The sequence below is a fragment of the Passer domesticus genome, chromosome 10 (assembly GCF_036417665.1).
Source record: "Passer domesticus isolate bPasDom1 chromosome 10, bPasDom1.hap1, whole genome shotgun sequence".
Classification (NCBI taxonomy): Eukaryota; Metazoa; Chordata; class Aves; order Passeriformes; family Passeridae; genus Passer; species Passer domesticus.
Window position 1 is genome coordinate 35,011,910 of NC_087483.1, and position 21,762 is coordinate 35,033,671.

The following is a 21,762-nucleotide window of genomic DNA, read 5'->3' on the forward strand; positions in this document are numbered from 1 at the left end:
TTTTTTGCCCCTTGGTCACACTCCTGTGAGAGTTGCAATTGGGGAATCACACCATTGCATGATTAGTGGTAAGACCCATTCCTGCTTTAAGACCACAAGCTCTCTAATGAATGGCTTGTCAGAGCGGAGAAGGAATCCCTGCCTTTTGCATTCTTCTTTTTCCCTTTTCTCCTTAGGGAATTAAGCTTATGCAATCATGTCATGTCTGAATGTTTCCTCACCCTTTTTTTGAGCCTACCAGGCAATGCCAGCCAAATTTGAAAGAAGGTTAAGTGTCATAGCATATACCACAGCCCAGACAGCCATGATACATCATTTTTCTTCCTTGCTTGATACAGCCTTACACTAGTATTTGGATCCATCCATCCATCCATCCATCCATCCATCCATCCATCCATCCATCCATGGCTTGTCTTTTAGCTCTGTGTTTGTGTTGCACTCTCTAGAGTAACCAGCACTTTCACAAGCATAGAGCCCATGGCATTCCGTAACACCTTGCAGAACAGATGTTTCTATTCCAAATTTACAGCTGCACAGAGCAGCCAGCACCAATCCCGGTTTGTTTGGTGTTTTTGTTCTTGGGTCTTCTCGTTGATTGTCCAGCATTGTCTCAGCACTTTCCAGATTCAAATCACAGCTCAAGTTGACTCCTGCTACAGCTGAAGGAACTCAATGTCCCTCTAAATTTGGCCACAGATGAACTGCACTGGACACTCAGAACATGAGAAACTCATCCAAAAGGCCCAGCTGTACCAAGTCTGAGGATCTGCCCAGTTTTATAAGGAAATAGAGATTATTTGCTGAATCCCAGCTCACTTAATCACAAGATGTGTCTTTTTCTACTTTTGCCCTATTGCCTCTGTCATTTGCCTTTCAGCATTGGAAAAAAAATGGAGTGAGGTTCTGCACAGAGAAAAGCTTCATGGATTGCACTGTACTAACTCACTCCCAGGGCTTGGAACAGTGAATAAACCAGGGTTTTGATGAAGGATGGTGAAAACTTCCTCATCTGAAATATTTTAAGGACACATTACTATTCAGATGTGTGAAGCTGCATATCACTGCAGTGGAGTGTTACTGCACATATGTATTAAGGATGTTAAAAATCTGATTTGCTTTGCCACTGAAAATGAATATTCCTGTTTAGCATGAAAAAATTATTTTTAAACTCTGTGCAACAAACCCCCAAAAACTTGATGACAGGAGCACTTATTGCTCTGCTAATTGAATAATGTGAATTAGTGAGAATGGTATTCCACTGCACAGTGTCTGCTCATGTGATTAAAGACTTTGTAGTGCAGACAGCCCTATTAATACCATATAAGCAGAACAAACCCTGAATTTTTATTATTAAAATTCCTTTTTAAAATATAGTTTCTGGGTGGAACTTGGAATAAAAAAATAAATTATCTCTTCCTCTACCTTTCTCCACCCTTCCATCATGTAAAATAGCATTGACCCCACCCAAGGTCGGCAGGAGAGTTCAAACAATAGATTTTTTTTCCTCCAACTGTTGACAGCTGGGGACTTTAAAAACCTCCTAAAGCCATTGCACAGATATTGGTCAGCCAAGGCAAGCACTGAACTCTGCAGTAACAGTGTGGAGGATTGGGTGCTCATTCCTTTGCTCATTTAGAATGAAACCTTGCCGAGGACACAGCTCAGGGAAGATTGGTTAAAACACTGTTAGGACTCACTGAACTCAGTGCTTAGCATGTGCTAATGTACTTTGATAAATGAACTTCTGAGTAGCAGTACTGCGCTCACACTACAGCCTGAAATATCCCTCAGCCTGACTAAAGTCCTCTGAACCTCTTGTTCCCCAAATGTCATGTTTTTGAATCTTACTTAGGGGGATGAAAATAATATTCTCACCAGGTCTGACTTTCTAATAAAATATCAAACCTGTGAATTTTGTTCTTATGGTTTTGGCTTGGATATTCATTTTCTGTTGTCACTGAGGACTTCTGTAGAGAAATCAAGTTAAAGAGGCATTTCGGATTCAGTAAAGTCTTAATTCAAATGGCATCTGCATGTGCATAACCTTCAAATTTTTGAACAGCATTTGTTTTTGTCATGTGGGAGCACATGTGCACACTGTTGTGGGGACAAAGCAAGAAAAAAATTGGTTCAATAATGTTGAATTATTCTGAATCTAAATGTAACATTAAAAGACATTCCTATGTCATGCAGGTATAGCACTTGTCCAGACTTTCTGGAAAGGAATAAGGAAAGGGAAGGTAAAAGATATGAGTAGAAGGGTGTAACAATAAACCCTAAGCAAGAGAAAGCAAACAACTGGCTGCAAGTGGCTCCTTCAGAGGAGCCAACCCTTTTTGCCAATGCACCCTATCAGAGTTCCTTAATTGATGGTTTATTGACAGCACAAGCAGCAACGGCTCCTTTGGAGCTGTTACACTCAGTGTGTTGGTGTCTGTTTAAGGAGCTTTAATCTGCCAATTATTGACATGACAGAATGTAATGACTCCTCAGAAACCATTATGTTCTATTGTGTCAGGGCAAGTTTTTCAGCAACTCCATGCTTTAATGAGGAGTAAGAGTGCTGGAGATAATACTAAGAAATACTGCAACACTTCAGCACCAGAACTTCAAAATCAATACTGTAGGCAGCAAAATATCCACAAATGGATTGCAATAATTCATGTTCTCTCCAGTTTCATCTGCCTGCATAATGAAAACAAAATAATAACTCCAAAGGAAAGATCAGTGTGCATTAAGTTCATATCGAGTGTCGAATCTATTAAAAAATATCGGTCTAATATTTTTCATTTGTGATGTAAGCACTTCATCCCTAAATCTGCTGAGCAAGCACAGTGACACTTAAAAATGTCCATCACTTCTCAGGATGAGATATGGAATAGCCAACACCAGAGTCAACCTGGGGTTGAGACTTAGATGCAGAAGAACATTTTCAACACCACTTCTGTGATTCTAGTGGTAGCATTCAGGTAGAGGGCCAAGCACACACTTAGGGAGCTCTTTTACCACAGCTGTTCTGGTACCTCCTACTGCACTATTGTTTGGCTAGTACAGCTGTGCCTTTGTCAGGAGATTTTGCCAGCATGTTTACACTGGCCACAAACTGCACTTTGCAAAGCCCTTCACCAACCTGGTGAAGATCTGTGCACCTGGAATGTGATCCCACCTTCCTTCCCCAAGCCTTGCATTCCTATCTTCAATGATCATGCATTTAGCTGTGAACAAAAAATTATATTTTGGGCAGGGTGTGTGCATGTGTGTGTGTGAGATTTTGAGATTTTTTTTTTGTGCTGGATCAGCTCACTGGTGCAGCCAACTGCACAGCTGTGCCCTGTTAAAGCTAACTCAGAGAAGCAGAGGGAACACACAGCAGGACCACGGGCTTTCTTTGGCTTCAACTGCTTCACAAACCACACTCTTTGAGAGGTACAACCAGTGATATCTCATCCAGCATAAAGATCACTGGTACAAAGTCATCAGAAGTGACAGCTCTGGCCTAACAGAGAAAGTCTATCCAGGCTTTGGTGTTTTGCCTCATTCAGTCACAAAAGATTTGATCCAGTACCAGAAAGCAAATTTATTATATCATTGAAATGTGGCCTCAGCCTGTACCCCAAACTACTTCCAGTTTGAAGAGACAAGTAAAAAAAGGCTGGAAGAAAGGAAGCATTATCTACCCAATTTCAGTGGAAGATGTAAGGTCAAGTGACCCGACCAAAATTGCACATCAAGTCCATGTCTGAGGGGGGGAATTTAATTTGGGTTTTCCAAATCTCACTTTGATGCCTTATCCATGAAACCCTTCCTCACTCTTACACATATTCTTTTCATTCCAGAGATAGAAAACTACAAGGCATGATATTTCAAAAAAAGCCTTATCCTTTTGAAGTGCCACAAATCATGTTTGAAAATCTGACCTTCCTGCAAATGCTAAAGCAGAAAGTGAAAAGTCTGTCTCAATTTACATATGTAATGCATATGGAAAATCAACACAGAATACTTGCTTTAATGGTTTGCTGTTTAGGTAAAACTTTGAAGATGACCAAAATTTGGAAGTCAGAGAGCAAAGACAGGCAAAGTAGTGAGTATTCTGCTCTTTTCCATTTCTTGTCAAATATGGTTAAAAAGAAGATCCAATATCTAACACCTGAGTATTAAAAAAGTGGCAGAATTTTCTGCATTTCAAAGTATTGGCTTTTCTTATAGTGAGGAAAATTAAGTATAATTGTGATGTAAAATTTTCTTTTCTGATACAATTATCTATTGGTAAAACTACCACTTTGTACAAAATAAGGTTATTCTAATGAATCTGCTCAATCTAATCTTCATAATCATGGTATCTCCAAGGAAGAAAATTAATTGGATGAAGTTAAATATCCCCTTTTCATGTCAACAAAATTGGTTTTTCTGGGGATTAAAGGATTAACGTGGTGTTAAATCCCTAAAGAGGTTAAAAACACTTTATTATTCATTAGAAAACACAAAGATCGGACTGTTATTTTGTTCTTATGTCACTGTTTGTCATTTCATTGGAAGAAGAAAAAAAAGAACAGCAATACACTAATGATTTAAAGACACAACTCAACCATTATTTTTAAAATATTTTTTTAAATTAGTATACTTTCTTTTAATTGCAAATAATCAATCTATTTAAAAAATAAATATCTTCAGGGTTTTTTTGGTTATTTTAAAGGTATTTGTAGATGAGGAACAGGAGATAATACAGAATGAAGTTCTTCATTGATTTGTTAGAATTTCAGGTAACTCCACAAGTATTCCCAAATTAATCTTTTCTTAAGTTATCTTTTTTAAAGCTATAGAAGGAAGAAAATGGTCCATTAACTCTGTGTTCAGAGGGAATCCTTACTGAGGGGAAAGTTCTAGAAGTAAAAGAATTAATCCTCACAAAATGCTTCCTTCATCATTCTGGGACTGATCTTATTAAAGTCAGTGAGAGTCTTTCCAGTATCTTCAGGGAGCAATGGAACAAGTCCTAAGAACTGTGCTTGGTCAACATCATTAAAACCTACATTTTCCTAATCTGTTACAGAAGCAAAACTTTGCACTAAGATGTTGTTTTGTTTGACATCCTTTATTAAATTTAAATAGCTAAAATACTGCTTATATTAACAGCTTCTTTTACTGTCCTTTTGTCACTCCTACTTTGGCCAAGTAAATGGCTCAGAGTTTAACAGTGCCAAAAGTGAGATCAGTGTATGGATTTCCTGGTAGAATTCAAAGATGAAATCCCAAGGACTGTGAAATGGAAATGTGGCTTTAAAACCCTGAGATTCATGGTGCCCTGCCACAGCCAGCAGTGTTAGCCAGTGGGCCAGGCATAGCTGCAGAAGGGCTTGCATTTTCTAAGTGCTCCTAGTGCATGAATAGATTTCCCAGACAGAAACCACCTGCCTCTGCCACAAACCTCACCCCAAAAAACAAAGTTCAAAATGTCTGTCATCAGCTCAACATGTATCATGGAAGAAGTTCGCGATTTGGAAGCTGCTTCACAAAAACATCACTGACACTAGTGAAGTGTCACTTGTGACACTAACTAGCAGCATCTGGAAGAATTCTCTTCAATCCAATCTGCCAGTTAGCAGTGATCCACACAGTATGGAGCAGGGAGAGGAGGTGCTTGTTTGTAGGCATGCCTGCTGAAACACAGCACAGAGCCAGCTCTGTCTTCTGATTCCTTCTTAGCTGAGGAAGGTCTGGAGAAGGTTCTTGGACTCTGAGGAATGTCTAGATGGAAAAAGTAGAAAGAACCTAAACAGGCTGATATTTGTTACCTGTTGCACTGAGGCTTTGGCTTACCATTATTCCACTAACAAGACCCAGGGCTTGAATCCTTGGTGCCAATACAGCACTCCTGAAAAAAAGTGCTTTACAGCAGTACTTTTGCTTCTGTGGATTTGCCCCAGTATCTAATCTGAATTGCATGATACAGACTGTGAACGTCCCAATGTTTTACTGCTCACACAGGCCCAGCCAAGGTGTAAGTGCAAACCAACATATACCAAATCCCAGTTGCATAATGGGGATTTTAGACAACAATTAATGCTAACTGTAGAGAGAGCAGAGAACTCCAGGGATATGGGATGGGGGGAAGAGAATGTTTTCAAATATTTAAAGAGAAATGGAGAATCAGAGAGACATAGAAAGATTGTTCCAGATGTCAGGAGCTGCAGATTAGCTTGCTCAGAGGTGCTCAGTGTCTAACAGAATGCCCTGTGGTTAAATCTCCGTCAGTATTTTGGATACAAAACCAAAATCTTACACTGTGGTTTCCTCCCAGACTTTGCTGTTGCTGTGAGACTATCCCAGTCCCGTTTCCTCAGCTGATATCACTCTGATTAAAGCAGTACATTCCTTTATCTCCCACTGCTCAAGCTCTTTTCTAACCTCAATGTCCAACTCAGCCAGCCTCGTGCTACCACCTCCTCTACAGAGGTTTTAGTTCAGGCTTCAGCTAGTGAAAAAGGAATGTCAAAGTACAAATAACTGAGAAATGAAAAAGTAGTGCCAAAATATCACAAGAAAGCTGATCTTGGAGCACATCCAAGATGAACCAGAACAGGAAATTCTAAAAGCATCATAATAGATATTTTCTTGGTATCTCCTGCCAAATTTTGGCAGGCCAGTAAATAGGAATAAATTGACAATCTGAGAGTTTATCCACTGAATGCAAGCTTTGACCCATATTAGTTGTACCCATCTTTAGTCAAAACTCAGCTCCACAAAACCCCTGGGGCTTCTTCCAGTCCTGCTGCTTTGATGTCTGTATAAGGAAGATTTATACTTGGAGCTTTTGAAGCATCTCATATGGTTCAATTTTCAGCATTGAAAACCAACATATTTTCCTAATTCACACCTCATTTTTTATAATAATATCTACGTGACATGATATGATAATATATAACAATATATTATGCATATTATTATATAATATACTATATAAATGAGGAAATCTTCTGCGCTCCTACTCCAGTGCAGAAGAAAATCTTTTCCACATCTTTCCCAGCAACAAACGCTGTCTTTACAGCTTTGTTTCAGGAGACTGATAGCTAAAGGAAAGGGATGAGGCTCCATGGAAACTTCTCTTGTGCTGGCCATTGTCATCAAGTGGGTAACTGTTGGATCCCTGGCACTCAGGATCCCACAGCTGCTGTCACACCAGTGTGCTCTATCACCTGGCACGATGCTGAAACAGATGCTGACTATCACCACCCCCCACCACAACAAACATTTTGAACAAGGTAATTTCAATATTCACACCTTTTAAAGAAGCAGGATAATTTTAGAGTGAAGTAGAGAGTAAAACCACTGATGTGTATTGAAGGTAATGCACATTCTTTGGGTCTTTGTTGTGCTCAGCAGGTGGTAATCAATGACCTGATAAGATTAGTGAGACCTTTAACATTTCAGAAAGCAGTTTAGGAGCCATGAAAAACTCTTAAAATTGACGAGTATTGCAGCAAGCTCACCCTGGGCAAGAGCATATTGCACTCATCTTTTGTTTATCTCATCCCTGACAGTAGATATCAAACTTGTAATGCATTTTGTAAAAATAATAACACATGAAGACAATACTCCCACAAGCCTTTTCTTTTTGGCTAATGATGGATACTCTTTTTAAATCAAAAACTATCTGGACTTGCAATGTAGAAAAATAGAAACCTAGAAAGTTGTCACTTGGTTTGTGCTGGGTTCACCTAGCAGGGCTGACTTCATAGCAAAGAATAAGCACTTATGAAAGATTGAAGAAATTTTGAGAGCAAATATATTTGCTGGTGTATTAATGACAGCAATATTGTACAATGATGATGGCTGCTGTACCTTTCTCAAATTAACCCATGGATCAGCTGGACAATCATGCTGCTTTTTCCAAAAGGTAGTGAGCCCTGGTCACAGTGACCCCTTTCACTTTGCTCCGTTGTTGTATCCTAGAAAAAAGGCACATTGGAAATAATTCAGTACTACTTTTCCTGGCAAACAAGTCTCTTCAGTGCTACAGGAATAATATATGAGTATGAATAGAAAGAAAGTAGTTTTTCTGTCTGGAAACTGAAAAGAATTGTATGGGGTCACCTATTTTTTATAGCTGCTTTGTGTGAGCTTGGAGTGCACCAATTTCAGACTAGAAGTCTGACAGTGAAGCTGGTTTGAGATTTCATCAGGATTCAGAGCTGCAAATCCTAACTAATGACTCTTAGAAGTTTCAGTACCAGAATGGAGGAATTCTCACAAGACCAACAATTGCAGTTATTGATGAGATTTGATCTCACTGCATAATATTCTGTGTAGAGACAAAACCAGTTGCAAGCACAAAATGTATGTCAGCTCCTGTCAGCTGAATCTGGGAAATGACCTGCTTCTGTCCTTAAAGAGTGAAGGCTTTACAGAAACATTACAGCCCAAATTTCTGTAAATTTGGGTTTTTGTTTCTAATGGTACACTTTGCATGAAATAACTGGAAATGCACAAGTAAAGGGACAGAACTTAAAAATTCCACTGAGGTTAATCAAATCATACTGATTCATATCATTCTAAACCAAAGGCTTAAGCAGGCTGCCATGGCAGTATAGTCTCCATCCTCACCAACCTAGGAGTATCCAGCTGTTGGAGCAGGTGCTTCTGCTGCAATAGCTCCAGTCACCTTCAGATATTCATTAACAAAAGCTGTATTTAAGGAGAAACATTTTCTCTATGTGTTTGTGCTACGTGACACAAAGTTAAGTTTTGTGTGGTAATGGGAGTGTGACCTCTTCTTTAGATTCTATTTCTGTAATTGAAATCCGCTACATCACATTTTTAATCAGGTTGTTCAGGAGTGTGGGGTTGTTTAGTTCTCTTGCTTCCAGCAGGTTATACTGAAATCTGGGCCTTGAAAATTACAGAGGAAGGTAAAGTAAATAAGAGCCAATGATGGCTGAAAACCATTTTTTTTAAATGTTAATATTAATTATAGAGAACTGTTAAAGAGGAGGTAGAAGCAGGCTTAATTCTAGCAAGGTTTATGGGCTATAAGTCTAATTTGGGGCAAAGAAGAGAAGAATGTAGTTTTTCTCTCTAATTTATGCAGAATCAGTTTCCAGCCACCTGGAGTTAAGATGGTGGATATAGTTACACCTCTGCTATGTGACAGGATGTTTGAGGAAAAGGGAGTGTATTTGAAACCCCAAAATGGGACAGAAAATAAAGACAGACTGGAAGATCAGGACTAAATTATTAAGTGACATGAATGCAAAAAACAACACTTTTGGGAGATTTAGATAAAAATAAGATTTGGACTCTGTGCAGTTTTAAATTGCATTATTGGCCTTTTCCCCAGAAAATAACCCAGAAAAACCTCACTCAGTTTGCCAGAACTCTGGGATGATTCTCTACATGAAAGCAAAGGCTTCTTGAAAGAGAGAGAAGACTTCTCACAAGAGAATAGGCTGCTTCCTTCAGAATTAGGCACTTTGATTTATTTTTCCTCTCTCACATAGCCACAATGAAACCACTTCAGTTCCTGGCCAAATATGAGTAACCCATATTGAAGACTAGAAACGCTGGACAGATAAAAGCAGATCCCAGACCAACATTTCCACTACCAAATGGAGTAAATCTGATTCTTAACTCCAGCTTCCGATCTGAATTACCCTAAAACTAAGCTGTTAAATGACAAGGCAGCCAGCTCAGACAGGGAGTTTGCAGCTCTGCAGGCTGTTTACTGCATTGCAGCCACACTGCCTGCACAGATCTTTGCATTAGCTGCAAACACAAGCTTCAAGTGAGCCCTGTGCCAGAGATGTGTGGTGAAAGCACACTGTGTTTTGAAGCAGTGGGACAGAGCATTATGGATATATATATATACATACAATTTTACCAGCATTATTCCTGCAGCAGCAAGACTCAAACACTTATTCCTGTCCTTGAACAGATTCTCAAGCATGCCCTGAGTCCTGTGCTGCTCCAGTGGGACTGAAACCCTCAGAGAGGCCCCACAGCTTAATGCTGGTGTTGATGTATCTCTGCAGCACTCCAATGCCAATTTGCCATCCCCACAATTTTACCACGATTTCTGTGGGAAGTAGGCAATGGACAGAGTCCTGCAGGTGTCATGAGCTGCAAGACACCTAAGATGATGCACTCTTTATCATTCCAGCACAGGAAAGCACACTTCAGCAGACACATGGCAGGCACAAAATATCCTCCCTCTGCCCTGAAGGGCTTCACAAATTCATGCAGATCAAGCTTCAGCCAGGAAGGGCCGAGCCACAGGGTCTCTGGAACACCTGTAAGGGTGGCAGGTGTCAGGGTGTATTCAAGGATCATCTGCTTGGAAGATGAATGGGACAATGCCCCCTCTGCCTCTCCCAGCAATACTCCCAGTCATGGCCCTGCAAGGCACAGCTCAAATGTTTTTCAGCAACTGGGACATGAATAGAAAAATTTTAATTGAATTCAAAGGTCCTTGAATCTGGTTCATAATGTGCAACTGAACTTTGGACAGTAAAATCCTTAAGGCAGGAACATCAAGTTTTATTAACCTGACAGTCACTTAAACCTCCACCCACTTAGAGCATTACAGAAATGATCAACGTGAAGATCTCAGCAGTGCAGCCCTCTGCCTTTGAACATCCCTATCTCTGGCCATGGCTCACCTGAATTAAAGGTTCAGCAGTGCTAAACCTTGGTTATATTAATAAATCCTGGGCATCACAGCTCTGCCTGAGCACAAAAACACCCCAAGCCACTAGAGAAGGGAAAAGATCTTGCAGAATTACACAGAGGACAATAAAACTGGTCAGATCTTCCACACTCCTGTCTTTGCTCTCCTAAGAAGGGATTCGGGAGAGCATCTCTGTAGTCCATAAGGGAAAATGGACCTGGAAGGCAGTGGAACGGAACCTCCGTTTGTCCCAGCTCATGGCAATCAGGGATAGCAATTTTCTTTTGTAGCTCTCTTGCTTACATAGGTGTGCCTTTTATTAGAGTTTGAATTGAGACCCTCCAAACTATCTGACAATTCTATCAAACCCACCCTCTATCAAGTTTGCCTGGAGAACTGAACAGAACACTGATAGAAGGGGTCCTGACATCAATGCAGCAGGAAAAATGAGAATTGTCTTGCTGAGCCTTTGTACCTCGCAAATTAATTGTGCACAATATAAGCTGCTTAAATTTTAATTTAAATTATTACATTTTAAGTGTAAAATAATTGTTAATTTGCCTGCTATTTTAATATTTTAAATTTGGGAAATTACATATAAATCTAAAAGAAGCCCCTCTGATAAAATCAGCTTTGATACTAATCCATAGATTTAAAGCTATAAAGTGCTTTGTTGCCCAAGGAGAAATCATTATTCTAGCCAAGCCTCAATAAATTTCTATGTTGTAGTTCCTAAAATATTTTCCTGGAATTTATGGCATCATTGGAACTTATTCCTTACACTTTTCAAACACATAACTGTATTATTTTGCCAGTAATTTTATGTTTTGCACTAAATCGTTGGGTTATGAATGTTCCCATTCTTTTTAGACTTTGTTTTTGTAAATCAAATTAATCACAATTTAGAAGTACATAAACTTGATAAGACATTTTTATAACTTTGTTCAGCATTTCAAACTGGATATACACAAAACCCATTAAAATAAGAAAATATCTTGAATCAATATTATTTAAGTACATTTATCAGTGGTATAAAATAAATCAGTTTCTAGAATCTGATTTAGGCCACTCTGTAGCTTCAGTAACAGCCACAAATCATGTACACACATACAGCTTTCCTTACATCTCCCCAGTCTCCTCTGCAAAGAAATCTGTTTCCTTTCTGTCCACTCAGTTTTCTCAGTTCTCACTCTTTCTGCACTCTGAGTCTTTGTTTTGTAATCAAATAACACACTCTACTACTTACAAGAGAGCATCAAGCATTAAGAAGTTTATGTACTCCTTGGTGTTGCCCTAGAATTATCTTACTATACAAGATGTAACTTTCTCTACCTTCTGCAGCTGTAAAATGCCAAATGTCTGCAGCCAAAGAGAGGCAGAGATTTATTAACCTAAGCCAGACTTTGAGAACTGCAGAGGAAATTTCTGCCGAGCAGATGCCCCACAGAAGGCATTTGCAACACCTAAAATTAACTTTCCTTTTCAAGGGACTTTTAACTTTCCTTTTCAAGCAGCCTGTAGGACCTAGTGCAGCTCCCAGTTCTGCTGCTACTGTTATTTCAGTTCTGAAAATAACTTGTGGATCCTCAATGGCAGAGTTTCAATACACTCACCACACTCAACAATTGCAGCAATCAGGAGGAATAGCAAGTAACAGCTTAGAGAGGGGCTTGTTTTACACACAGGGTGCAAGTCCCATCAGGCAAAACAGCTGCCAGAGTGGTGGTGTGGGTGCTGTCCACAAAAATGGACTCATGAACTGTATTAGCCCACTCTGATCTCCTCTGATTTCTAGCAATAGCCCATTTTTGGTCCTTGTAAGCCTCACACAAACACACTCTGATGAAGTTCCCCAGTGCCCTGAAATTCCTATAGTCTTTCTTGCCCTTTTTGATGAGCAGCTGATTAGTCAGCATGTGTTCCACAGAGCTGCTGCTGTCCCAAGAAACATTATGATCCAAAGTTAATTTGATGACTGGACTATAAAAGCTGAAAAGAAGGATTTGTGTAGGATACACTGAGAGACTTGTGACAAGGACAGCACAGCAGCAGCTGGTAAAGTGAAAAGTGATAAAGCTTATACTGAAAGATTGTTTGAAGGAATAGAACAATTCAAGTAATTTACCTGAAAAATAAAAAATGTGGTTTATAGCTGTACATCTTGGCGATCTTTTTTCAAATCAAAAATCAGATAAAATAGTGAGAAATAAGTACATATTCAATGTATAATTTATAAAAATATACAAATGCACAAATATATAAACATGTCATTTCTATTGAGACATTTATATATTAATAATTACGTGACTTTTTATTCAGACCATTCAAGAAAAAAATTCAGAATGGTAATTCCAGAATGAGACACTTACACTGAGCCTATCACACATGATGATGGAAAATCTTGTCAGGCTTGGTATTTATTATCAAAGGGCTTGCACAGCAGCACTGGAAACATCCACACAAATGCCATGTCTGAGGCATGCCCCCACCTTGGTGAGGTCCCAGGCAGACCCGTATCCTTGGGGGGCAGGTCCCAGAAGGGAGCAGGACACCTGGTAGCAACAGCACGTGCAGAATGAGGACCAGCAAGAGCTCTGAGCTTTTGTTAAACCTGACAGTTTAACCTACTGCTGAAAAAGGAATTTATGGACTTCTAGCCTTGATTTAAACCACTGATTTATTGCTTTCATTCTATCCCTAACTTTTCCCAGTGAAAGTCTTTGCATTAACAACTCCACTTTTCTTAGCTGAATTTCTTGGTGGAGATTCCCTATGTGAAGCATTAACCTAACTCTTTATGCAAACCCCACTTTTGCCAGTGCTTTAAATTCACATGAGGCATTTCCAACACAGCGGGGTAAAATTTTTCAGAAAAAATACTATACAGATCAGGAAATGTAATGTTGTGACCAGGCATAGAAATATTTAAAAATTCAGATCGAATTCAGCAAATAATTTGAAAACAATAAACTGGAAGAGACAAATAATAGCTAAATATTTTACTCAAATATTTGATAAATGAAATTTTGATCTGCTGATGTAATATTATTGCCTTATCCCATGGGATTAGCTACTTTATTTAAGAAAAATTTTAATGACATTTTAAGAGCAAAACAATGAAATTGTTTATATTGAAGCTCTTGAGCTCAAAAAATCATCTCAAGCATCTTTATCATCTAATTCCATGAAAGAAATAATTTTTAAAAGACTGCTGGAAGTAATTGTGGACCATGATCCTCTCAATCAACTATTTTGATTTGGTGATTTAATAGGAGGTGGGGATAGGAAGAGGCCTTTTACCCAAGTTGTTATTACCCCAGACTTCCCTTGGTACTGAACTATGAAACCAAGGATGAGCAACCATCACAATTGACACTGGCACAGCAATTATGCTCATGACCTGTCTGAGCCTGGAAAAGTGTGTGAAGATCTCATCTAAGGTGCATATTGAATCTGATTTTTAAAAAAACCCAACACAGCATAAAGGTTTAAACTAAAGTTTTGTCCTCATACAAGTAGTACCACATATTTCAGCTACCCACAATATGTTAGAAAAATTATTGCATTGTTAGACTGCATATAAATGATGTGCAATATCTGGAATGAGGTGCAGGAAATGTCAGGGACATTCATTTTATCACTGCCTCATAGGATGCCCCAAGAAGAGACATGAGTGAAAACCTGAGAGCAGATAGGTGCATGAAAAATGGACCTCTTTCCCTTCCTGTTCAGAAATCCTGAAGCACTGGTTCCCCACTGCACCACAACTGCTCCTGACTAATAGCAAAAGAGATACTGAATGAGAAGAACAATTTTTAGTGGCTGTTATTATCAGAGTTACAGCTGTTTAGTCCAGTGTGGAAAAACTCAATCCTAAGACATTTCTTTTTCCCACACTCCTAGAAAGAAGACTTCTCATGCCACAAAGGCACTGCACTGCCTGCAACACAGCTATTAGCAAACATTTAGGTATCCTGTCTGCATTCTTCTTAGAATATTATACAGCCAACTTATTCACTGTTTTTTACAAATTCATGAAAGCACAAATGAAAAAGGGACAAACAAAACCACAAGAAATATTAGGAAAAAATCTAATGCCAAATTCTGTGCAAAGCCAGAAAGACTTCACGTCATTTGAAAAAATCAAGGCACCAGTAAAGGTGTCCATATGTAATCCTGCAGTCTATGCTGTGTGGTTTACCAAACTGTCAGCCTTGCATAAACATGAGGGGAATCTTACGTTCTTCACAATATCACACACTAGCTCCTTCCCTTCTTAAAATACACCATAAAAGAGATCTTGCATTCTTTTCTCTGCATTAGGAGCAGAGAATACCACCAGCATAGGTGGTATTTGGAATATAATCCAAAGGATATGCCTTCCCCTTTGCAATCCTTCAGTTTACCCATGGCTGAAACTCATTCCACCACCAAAACTCCCATAAATCTAATTACCAATGTGCAGACTCTACTCAGCTAAGAAGGCAGGTATGTCTGGCAGAAGAATGATAACTGTGAAGAGAGAGAAATAAACTTTATCCAAGCGACTGACAATGATTTGTCAAGCTTACCCGAGCCTTGCACTCACTCAGTGGTAGGAAGCAGCTAGACAGATCTTAGACTGAATCCAGCTGAATCCTTATTCTGCTCTTAGGTTATCCAATATGTTATACCTTGAAAACAATGCTTATGTAAGTGAAGTTACAGAGGACTCATATTTCATATGTAGAGAAACAGCTGCTTTTTTAATTTAAAAAAACTAAATTAAATCATAACTTAAAAGCTATGTTCCGTCATCTGTAGAACACGCCAAATCATATGCCTGAAATATAAAACTGATGCTGAAATTCTGGTAATATTTAACATGTTCTTTATGAAGAAAACATTCTTCTTGAGCTTGGAAACTGACTGAACAATAGCAGCTTTAGGACCTCCAAAGCCGAAGGCGCAGAGGTTATGAGAATGTGTCTGCCCAAAACTACAAATCAAAAGGGTAACAACAATACCATATGTTACAGAACATAAAGTATCCTTCACAAACACTATAAAACCCCCACATATCTCTGCCTTGAGAGTCCCACTGGCCAGTGGAAGGTTGTGTTTCATTATGCTATCACCATATAAGAACATTTTTTCTCCATTTTTAATGGCATGCCGAAAACTTTGTGGTACCACTGAATGACCTTTGGAGGGGTAAGATTAAGTAGTAGTGACAGAAGATTGTCTTTGGCCTAATACTTTTTCAAAATGCAGAAGCTGATTTCCTAGAGACTGACTCCAGCTATCTTTAAACTGCAGCCAAAAATGGTGTTTATTCACATTAGTTTGGGTTTAGTTTTTTTGTTTTGGTTTTGGGGTTTTTTTATTTTTGGGGGGGTTTTTTGTGGGTTTTTTAGTTTATTTTTAATTTAGGAAAGGTGTATGGATTTGTCTACCCTCATAAGATTATTTTCTTATTGGAGTACTTCTCTTCACACAAAAGTACTGCAGGTCCCTCTGCTCTAAGGTGTTACAAAATGTAAAGAAATTTACACATCTAGATAGGTACAGAGATCCTGCATCCAAACAGGGAGGGGAGAAAATTAGTGACCCTTCCTGTTCCAGCTGCACAGAGCCCCCATGCTCTGGGATTTATAAACCCTGTCACTGGGTCAAGAGCAATATGGGAGGAAAGGCAGCTTCTCCTACATCTCACTTCAGCAGTGGGAAGTTTATTCTGGATTGCCACAATTTCTTTCGGTAATAGATTATTTCTTCTCCTGCTTGCAGGAGAGCATGAGGCCTTCAAGCATCTTTGGGTCACAGATGTGCTGGCCTGGTTCTGCTCCAGTAAAGGCACAGAGATCTTGGTCAGTATTTCAGCACAGACCCTTGCAGCAATGGGACCTGAAAGCTGGTCCCATTATGAAACCCTGAACTAAGAGCAGTGAACATATTCCTACAGTCCATTTAGGATCATCTAAAATCAATGAATTAAGGTTTACCTCAGTCCCAGGATAAAGCACAAAGAGGTCAAGCTTTGAGCTGTGAAGTGTCTGCCCCTGGGGCCTGGATTAAAGTGTGCACACATGTAGTTCTTTGCTGAAGGTCACCTCTCTTCTGAGAAATACTAGCAGAAAGCTATCTTTAGGTTCACTAAACATAAACATGAAGCATAAACTTTATCAATAGCTCCCCCAATTTTAGGAAGTATCTGGAATACTCTTAAACAGTTTTTAACTAGAAGACAATGAATAACAAAACTGTCAGCCTCTTTTTCCTGTATTGATTTCAGAGAGATTTTCCTTACTCCATTAAAATTGCCTTTTCAAATTCCCAGAAGGAACATTCAATCTTCCTCAGCAGAACTTAATCACAGCCTGTGTCTGGTTTACGTGGAAGTTTGGGTAGACCCTTTCAATATGGTTATGAAAAGAGAAATTCACAGATTGCCTGTACCAACACTCCAGTCACATACTAACTTGTGGATTCCTCTGTAAACTTTGTCTAATCAAAAGAAAAATTACGCAAAGCTAAAATAGAAAAAGTTTATAACTATATGAAAAAAACCACCAGAGAACCTTTCTCAGATCTTCCAGGAGGAATAAAGCTAGAAGAGGTACTTACAGATATTGTCTGTACTCAACACTTATATCTATTCATGGACGTAGCAACTTAGAAAATTACAACTTTGAGCAATTCTCAGTAATTAAAGGTGTTATAATAGTTGTGGGTTCTAGGGAAGAAAGCTTTGGTGTACCCATTTGGAGATGTTTTAGATCTGGGAGGTGAGTTGCAGACAGGAACCACTGTTCAGGTTTCCCTGCAGCACAGCAGATCTGAAAGGAAATTTCTGTAAAGTTCAGCCGAGCCCAGCGTTCCTCATACCCAGAGCACACCCACAGAACAACATTTCCTTTCTTTGCCTCATGCCACATGAACAGACTTATCCATAGACAGGGCTGAGGAGAGACAGTGACAAGAAATCCTTCCAGGCTGGGACTTAAATCCTTGAATTTCTGATTGAACTGCAGATTACTCTGGCCATATGCTGCCTTTCCACACCAGGTGGAATACACTTTATCAGATCTGCCATTGCCAAGACAGCTATCATTTTACACTTTTAAAAGATTTATGCCCCAATTGTCTTCTTTCTCTCAGACAGAGGGCTTGCCTATGTGGGAAATTTGCTGTGCAGTAAGCCAAGCCACATGCTTTTCCACAGTAATGCTCTGAATGTACACTTTTAGGGAGCAGTATTGTTATGTGGGTGGTTTTTTTGAGGCACTCTGACAGAGTATATGGTTGGAAATTGGTGCAGAGAAGTTATGTAAAATTCACAGCCTCCCATGCCACAGGCTGACTTTCTCTGGTGAAGGTTGGTGTAAACAAGCTCCCATAAATCTAGCTGAGAGAAAAAAAAACAGAGTTAAGATCCAGCCTCCCTCTTCATTGCTCTTCCCCTCTCCCTGTGAAGGCTCTAGAGCTTTCCCAAGTGGAACTCCTTCACAAGTCTGGCAGACCTGAGGCTTATTGCTGTGGCTTGTAGTCAGACAAAGCAAAAAAAAGGTATTTCAGCATTAATGGAGCTGAAGCTCTTTGGACCTTTGCAAGCTAACTAGAAGAGAGTCCAAAAGCTCTGTCAGGGCTTTCCCATTAGAAGAAAGCAGTTTCACCACAATAATGGGCTCACTCATTTCTGCCGCACGGGTATAATATAAACATAAATGATATAAATAATGTCATACCTGGGAGAGTCCCTGAGCAGAGCGAAGGAGCCGGGCTGGACGCATGATGGAAGCTCGGGAGTTCGGGGCTGTGAGGGCTGTGTGGGGCTCAGGGCTGCGGGGGGCTCAGGGCTGTGAGGGCTGTGGGGGCCTCAAGGTTTTGGGGGGCTCAGGGTGTGAGGAGCTCAGGGCTGTGAGGGGCTCAGGGCTGTGAGGGCTGTGAGGGCTTTGGGGGAGCTGTGGGGGCCTCAGGGCTGTGAGGGCTGTGAGGGGCTCAGGGCTGTGGGGGGCTCAGGGATTTGAGGGCTGTGAGGGGCTCAGGGCTGTGGGGGGCTCATGGTGAGGGGGGCTCAGGGCTGTGAGAGCTGTGAGGGGCTGTGAGGGGCTCAGGGTTGTGAGAGCTGTGGGGGGCTCAGGGCTGTGGGGGCTTTGAGGGGCTCAGGGCTTTGGGGGGCTCAGGGATTTGAGGGGCTCATGGTGTGGGGGGCTCAGGGCTGTGAGGGCTGTGAGGGGCTCAGGGCTGTGGGGGGCTCATGGTGAGGGGGGTTCAGGGCTGTGAGAGCTGTGAGGGGTTCAGGGCTGTGAGAGCTGTGGGGGCTCAGGGCTGTGGGGAGCTCAGGGCTTTGGGGGGCTCAGGGTGTGAGGGGCTCAGGGCTGTTAGGGGCTGGGGGGGCTCAGGGCCACGGCAGCTCTGCTGACCCACACTGCCCTTACTGCTGTGGGGGACAGCCGAGCTCTGTGCAAGCCAGGCTGGACAACCACTCATTTTAATCCCTTCTGCTTTTTATAATTTTTAAGTGCCCTTTTCCTTGCATGCTGACAGCCGAGCAGTATTTATCCCTTTCACAGAGTGATTCCCTCATCCCAGAGCTTCCCTCTGGAGTTGCCTCTGTAATTCTACCCAAGTCTCTTTGCTTTCTTGTTCAAACCTCGCAGAGGAAGAGGCATCCCAGGACAGAGAGTGCAGCTTTCATGAAGGGAGTGTGGTGGAGTGTCTGCTTCAAGCAGGGCTGACATGAAGTGCCACAGCCAGACCCGGGGCCAAGGCAGCCCCAGGAGATCCATCACCCAGAGCAATAGCACAGATCTGCCATGTCATGGCCAGACAAGCCCTTGGAAAGTATCTTCTTGTGCTTGCAGCTGAAAAGTGGGTAGTTCGTCAGAAAAAAAATCCCATCCCTCACTCCAGCTAACTGCATAAAGAAAAGCAAGGACCAGGGTGGGCAGATTTATCATCAAGAGCACCCACATCCATTTAGTTCCAGTAAGAGGTAATTCTGAGTGTTCACTGGAAGTATTGCACTATCACATTTATGGCAGTGCCACATATGGAGAGCACAAGGTGTTGCTGTGCCAGGTACTGTACATTATTATTATTTGTACTAGCACTGTGCCAGGAGCCAGGTGCTGTACAACATAAACCAAAAAGTAATTCTCTTCTGCAGACAGGTTACAGAATAATAGCAAAGGTGACCATCCCTGATCTGGACAGCTTAGTCTAGATCAGGACAAAAGAGAACACACATCAGATAGCAGGGTTAAATAAAATATTAGTTTTCTTCACAGGTAGGGTTTTTGTCTAACTGGAGTCAGGATTGCAACAATTGGAGAAAGCCAGAAGGAGAGAACAGACGCCTTTGTCACACGGTGTTTGTTCAAGGTCCCTTTTGAAATATTTTATCAGAGACATCAAACTGCTGAAGAGAAAACTGCTTCGAAGTCAATTGTGAAATTTTAGTCAAGCAAGTGGTAGAAATGACCATGATTTGGGAAGACTTAGACACACAGATTTTACTCTGAGTCAATGCTTCATTTGCAAACACATATGCAAAGCACTGCCTTGCTTACATGTTGAAAAAGCAAACATTATAAATATGTATTCAAGCCCAGTAGTTTCTTCTTTTGCAGGTGAAGACTGAAGAACACATCCCTGAGCAGACAAGTTTTCACTGCACTTGTGTGTGAGGTCAGGCCTCAACACTTCCTGGTAGTTTCTCCATGGAAATGGACCTTTAAATCCTTTAAAGAAAAGGGATTCATCATGTCAAACTCATAGATCTTATTTGTGGCCTGAAAGTTTAGGTGGAAAAAAGTAATTCCAAACCAACATATTAAGTTTAGAGCTCCAATTTAATGTCAAAACTGTAATTTTTCAAGTGTCCTTGCACTAATCATTACATTACTCACCACCCACTGCATCCAAGTGAGATCTAAATTTAAAAAAAGAGAAAAAAAAAGGAGAAAAAAGGGTAAATATTAGTGATTTTTATGGGGAGAATGTTGCTGTGACACAGCATAGTGCTTCAGTCATGAGTGAGGAAAGCTAATCTGGAATAAATGACATCAGGAAACCAAACTTTCTTCTTCAGGGATACCATCAAGCTTGTAGACCTGGCTGAATGGAAGAGATGACACAGGAGAAAAAATTAAAGTCTTGGCATGATCTTTTTCCTTTTTCTTGAGCAAATTCAAATTTTAAAGTTTGAAATTATAGTGGATGTTCAAGAAAATGACCAACAAAATGTTGGACAGATTGGAACATGACTGATACATTCTTTGTCATAGAGACTTTCTCCCTCCTTCACAACCGGAAGGCAATATTCAAAGTATCTAAGATAATTTCATCAAAAATGTTGGTCTTTACAGGTAAATTATATTATTTGCATTTTGTTAAGAAGATCCTTTAAGGCTTCCTTGCCAGAATGAGTCTTCATGACACAGGTTTTCAAAGGAAAGCTGTAGCAAAGAAAAAAATGTCCTCTTTTTTTTAACTATAGAAAACATGGCAAAAGTTTCATCAAAAATTCATAATAAAATACACATAAAACATCAACATTCGTTTCAATTTTTCAGTCCATGTTGCACCATATTCACCAGGAAATCTGAGTAAAAACAAGAGAAACACTTGTAAAGAACTTTATAAAAAATCTGTTTAGCATGTATCCCTTTTGATTTGGTTGAATGCAAAAGGGAAGTTTGAGAAATTTGAGGTTAGGGCAAACATGCCTTAGGAAAATCCATTCAAAGCTCATTCCAGATGTTCCTGGATTTTGCTACGTGTCCCTCCCCCAGCTCCCTTCATCTTGGTGCTCATTGTCATGTATCTCAACCCCACATGCAGGGTCCAAACCAATGAACTGCAGTTTCACCATTGTCCCTATAAGGTGACGGATCACAGTCCCAGTCTTTTACCTGCCTAATCCTTTCTCACAGAGGGATGCTCCTAATTCTAATTAACTGAGTGCCTTTGGGTCCCTAATCTATGCAAAATCCTATTCAAAATTTGTATTTCTAAAAGTGCTGGGGATGTATATATGTGCTGAGATCCTATATGGAAAACATAAGAATTTTCTCTACCTGGACATAGTGTTAGTGAGCATTTCTTGACATGTGTAA

General features: G+C 40.3%; 1 long non-coding RNA gene across 1 annotated transcript; it reads right to left on the bottom strand.

Moving 5' to 3' along the window:
* Positions 1-4,707: 4,707 nt before the first annotated feature.
* Positions 4,708-18,479, bottom strand: LOC135309465 (uncharacterized). The gene is made up of 3 exons (XR_010369729.1): positions 18,388-18,479; positions 7,840-7,946; positions 4,708-5,745 (listed from the first exon to the last, which is right to left on the bottom strand). It is a non-coding gene; the product is annotated as an uncharacterized LOC135309465 (long non-coding RNA).
* Between the last annotated feature and the right edge of the window lie 3,283 nt (positions 18,480-21,762).